Here is a 5,248-nt window from a genome sequence, read left to right as displayed (position 1 = left end):
TTCACGTATACCTTTCACAAATCACTTGCCTCACAAAAATCTTCGTTACTCGAACTACTGCAATACAGCGAGCGCCACTACTGCCAGCTAAATAAAAGATTCTGACTACTGAAGGCACTAACTACTGATAGGCATAGTTAGCAAATGAAAGATTTTGACAGAGAACAAACAATGTATTTACCTTAATAGTGTTCAAAAGTCATAATATATATATAGCAGTTCATGACATCCAGTCTTACAAATTTCAAAACTCCGCCATTTCTCTCCCCACATCCACCACAGCTGGCGGCTCACCTCCAACTGCCCAACGCTACGCGCTGTTAACAGCCAACTGCCCAACGCTACAATTGCGAGTATTACAACAATGCCAACCAGCCACAGACTGCACACAGCACAGCCAGTGATTTTCATACAGAGCGCTACGTGGCGGCGGCGTTACCAAAATAATAACCTAAACAGCCTACTTACATAGCCCCCATGCTCCCCACAAAAAATTATGCAAATTGTTTTGGGCAGTGGCCAATAATCATTTGATTAAATTTTTCATAATTAAAATAACAAAGATATCAAATGCACACACTTATTGATACAATGTTGGTCAAAAGCTAAAATTTTCTCACAGTCCATCAAGACAGTCCTGATCATTCATCACAGTAAAACTGCAGTGTTTTGTTCTTTTTCTCAAAGTCTGAGGAGTGAAAGAGAATGCACACGGAAGTAGTGGATTTCCATGCTGTCTTGAAGTAGTGTTGTCCTTCCAACAGAAAGACAGTGCTGACTCTTGACATGCAGACAGGTAATGGGCCACAACAGAGCAAACCCACAGCAGAGTGAGTCGAAGTGTTGAAGAATATTGGTAGGTAGGTCATCACAGAGCAGACTCACTGTAGTCCTGGTAGAGATTATGTTACTGGTGGGCCACCAGAGGTGCAGACCCACTGCAGTCCTTGTAGAAATAATAGTACTGGTGAATCATCAAAGGTGTAGACCCACTGTAGTCCTTGTAGAAATAATGGTATTGGTGGGTCATCAAAGATGCAGACCTACTGTAGTCCTTGTAGAGATGGCCAGCAGCCATCTGTTGTGAACTGTGTGGGTGCACCATCACCATTGAAGAGTCTTGCGGATAATATAGCAAGTCCATAACCACCACTTGTGCACTCACAAAGTTTTTGGAATTGTCCTTAGAACCAACAATGCCGTTACCCAGTCCCTTGCTGAATTATTAACACACATGCAAACACTAACAGTCCCTACTTCTCACATATTGTCCATATACTACGACCAACAGAAACGTGTGCAGTGAAATGTAACTAAAAAGTTACTTAATTTGATGAACTGGTGTCAATTACAATTTTATAACATAAGAATACATTAACAAAGGTACAAAATACATCATTAAAGAACATAACAAAATAGATAACATTTGTAATAACACAGGCTTTACAAAAGAATAAAAATATACATATACATCAGTGTTACAGGAATTATGACATAAGTAAATATATAAAATAATGAGAATAGTTTTCGAAACATTAATTTCACACATGAGCAATGAAACAGAACAGAATAAATAATGTCTGAACATCTTTACAAAGAAAATAACATATTATAAATGCAAATTATATTTGAGGATAACAGTATTCCTCATGATAGTAAATGTAGCTTAGTACTAGAAAAATAATTAAAAAAATGAAAGAAGGTTGTATACCTGGAAGAATCCTGGAGATACTAAAAGGTATCAGAAAGATTATATAATGGTAAGACAGAGATTTAGGAACCAGGTTTTAAATTGTAAGACATTTCCAGGGGCAGATGTGAATTCTCACCACAATCTATTGGTTATGATCTGCAGATTGAAACTGAAGAAACAGCAAAAAGGTGGGAATTTAAGGATATGGGACCTGCATAAACTGAAAGAACGAGAGGTTGTAGAGAGTTTCAGGGAGAGCATAAGGGAACAATTGACAGTAATGGGGGAAAGAAATACAGTAGAAGAAGAATGGGTAGCTCTGAGGGATGAAGTAGTGAAGGCAGCAGAGGATCAAGTAGGTAAAAAGACGAGGGCTAATAGAAATCCTTGGGTAACAGAAGAAATATTGAATTTAAATGATGAAAGGAGAAAATATAAAAATGCAGTAAAAGAAGCAGGCAAAAAGGAATACAAACGTCTCAAAAATGAAATCGACAGAAAGTGCAAAATTGCTAAGCAGGGATGGCTAGAGGACAAATGTAAGGATGTAGAGGCTTGTCTCACTAGGGGTAAGATAGATACTGCCTACAGGAAAATTAAAGAGACCGTTGGAGAGAAGAGAACCACTTGTATGAATATCAAGAGCTCAGATGGCAACCCAGTTCTAAGCAAAGAAGGGAAGACAGAAAGGTGGAAGGAGTATATAGAGGGTTTATACAAGGGCGAAGTACTTGAGGGCAATATTATGGAAATGGAAGAGGATGTAGATGAAGACGAAATGGGAGATAAGGTACTGCGTGAAGAGTTTGACAGAGCACTGAAAGACCTGAGTCAAAACAAGGCCCCGGGAGTAGACAACATTCCATTAGAACTACTGATGGCCTTGGGAGATCCAGTCATGACAAAACTCTGCCATCTGGTGAGCAAGATGTATGAGACAGGCGAAATACCCTCAGACTTCAAGAAGAATATAATAATTCCAATCCCAAAGAAATCAGGTGTTGAAAAATGTCAAAATTATCGAACTATCAGTTTAATAAGTCACAGCTGCAAAATACTAACGCGAATTCTTTACAGTCGAATAGAAAAACTGGTAGAAGCGGACCTCAGGGATGATCAGTTAGGATTCCGTAGAAATGTTGGAACACGTGAGGGAATACTAACCTTACGACTTACCTTAGAAGAAAGATTAAGAACAGGCAAACCTACGTTTCTAGTATTTGTAGACATAGAGAAAGATTTTGACAATGTTAACTGGAATACTCTCTTTCAAATTCTGAAGGTGGCAGGGGTAAAATACAGGGAGCGAAAGGCTATTTACAATTTGTACAGAGACCAGATGACAGTTGTAAGAGTCGAGGGGCATGAAATGGAAGCAGTGCTTGGGAAAGGAGTGAGACAGGGTTGTAGCCTCCCCCATGTTATTCAATCTGTATATTGAGCAAGCAGTAATGGAAACAAAAGAAAAATTCGGAGTAGGCATTAAAATTCATGGAGAAGAAATAAAAACTTTGAGGTTCGCCGATGACATTGTAATTCTGTGAGAGACAGCAAAAGACTTGGAAGAGCAGTTGAACGGAATGGACAGTGTCTTGAAGGGAGCATATAAGATGAACATCAACAAAAGCAAAACGAGGATAATGGAATGTATTCAAATTAAATCGGGTGATGCTGAGGGAATTAGATTAGGAAATGAAACACTTAAAGTAGTAAAGGAGTTTTGCTATTTAGGGAGTAAAATAACTGATGATGGTCGAAGTAGAGAGGATATAATATGTAGACTGGCAATGGCAAGGAAATCGTTTCTGAAGAAGAGAAATTTGTTAACATCGAGTATTGATTTAAGTGTCAGGAAGTTGTTTCTGAATGTATTTGTATGGAGAGTATCCCTGTATGGAAGTGAAACATGGACGATAAATAGTTTGGACAAGAAGAGAATAGAAGCTTTCCAAATGTCTTGCTACAGAAGAATGCTGAAGATTAGATGGGTAGATCACGTAACTAATGAGGGGGTATTGAATAGAATTGGGGAGAAGAGGATTTTGTGGCACCACGTGACTAGAAGAAGGGATCGGTTGGTAGGACATGTTCTGAGGCATCAAGGGATCACCAATTTAGTACTGGAGGACAGCATGTAGGGTAAAAATCGTAGAGGTAGATCAAGAGATGAATACACTAAGCAGATTCAGAAGGTTGTAGGCTGCAGTAGGTATTGGGAGACGAACAGGCTTGCTCAAGGTAGAGTAGCATGGAGAACTGTATCAAACCAGTCTCAGGACTGAAGACCACAACAACAACAACAACAACACTAGAAAAATTCTACATGATAACACAATGGAAAGGACAGGGTTCGTTTTCAAGGTAACATTTGGTCCTGCAGTATTTTGCAAAAAAAAAAACCTTTTTTGTTCTTGGAGATCTCCCTTCGTTCATCATTATTCCCAAAAAGTCCTTTCTGTATTCTAACCATATTTCTTTCAAAATAGTTATTGCTCATTGTACAATACTCATTTTGGCCCAAATCTTTTTCATATAACTTCTCAATACATTCTTTCCCTATTCTCCATAGTTAGGTTCTTATATAGTCTACCCCCTCTTAAGCTAACTTAAATCTACTGAGCTCAGATATATATACTAAGGGACGAGGCAATGCAACAGCAACAAACAATTAACACAAACAGCAATGACAAAAAAATGAAAATTGGCAAAGCTAGCAGCAGTAAATCTAAATTTGAAGAGCAAATGCAACATTATCACTAATATAAACCAATGTGCAGCAAAAAGAAAAATAAATCATTAGTAAAATGGGCTTCACACAGTAGTACAAAGTGAAATCTAGTAGCACTATGCCTGGCAAGCAGCAGCAGCAAATGCAATAACTTATACCTAAACATGGCAAAGCTCAAGCAGAAAAAATAGTACACTAAAGACAACAACGCAGATAAGGGAAATGTCTGTACACATCTTAATATCTATGTCATTAAAGTGGTGCACCACAAGAAGTTATTCTACCAAAAAAAATACCAAGTAGTTTAAAATAAAATTCCGTATGCAATTGCTGTGAAGGGAAATGTCTTTTTGTGCTCCTTCGTTTTTTTTTAAGTAGATCATAAAGTTATTATTTACTGGATCTGTAGGCATAAAATATTTATATTAGTACATCTACAGAATTTTATTTTAACCAATGCTGCAGTGGAGCTAGATACTAGATATTAAACAAAATGAGCAATCTCTCAACTACAAAGACGATAGATATAAAATGTTTCCCATCATTTCATTAGGCATTTTAGTAAATATCATAAATTACGAGCTCCACAGTGTAATCATATGTTTTCAAGTTTGGGGGTGTCGTATTTGCGATGCTTTCTACAAAGAAATGTCAATAGCGAGGATAATGGCCTCATTTTGCTTTTTTCCAGGCGACTGTCGCACAGCTGGGTGCCTACGACGCATTACGTGAAGGTGGTCACTTAACTTTCTTACCAAAATATTTACGACACCAGTTTTCATTACAGTGACAGTCTCATATAAAATTTCACAGGTCGAGAATTTGCA

Source organism: Schistocerca nitens, chromosome 5 (assembly GCF_023898315.1).
Source record: "Schistocerca nitens isolate TAMUIC-IGC-003100 chromosome 5, iqSchNite1.1, whole genome shotgun sequence".
NCBI classification, from domain to species: domain Eukaryota; kingdom Metazoa; phylum Arthropoda; class Insecta; order Orthoptera; family Acrididae; genus Schistocerca; species Schistocerca nitens.
This window is presented reverse-complemented; position numbering follows the sequence as displayed.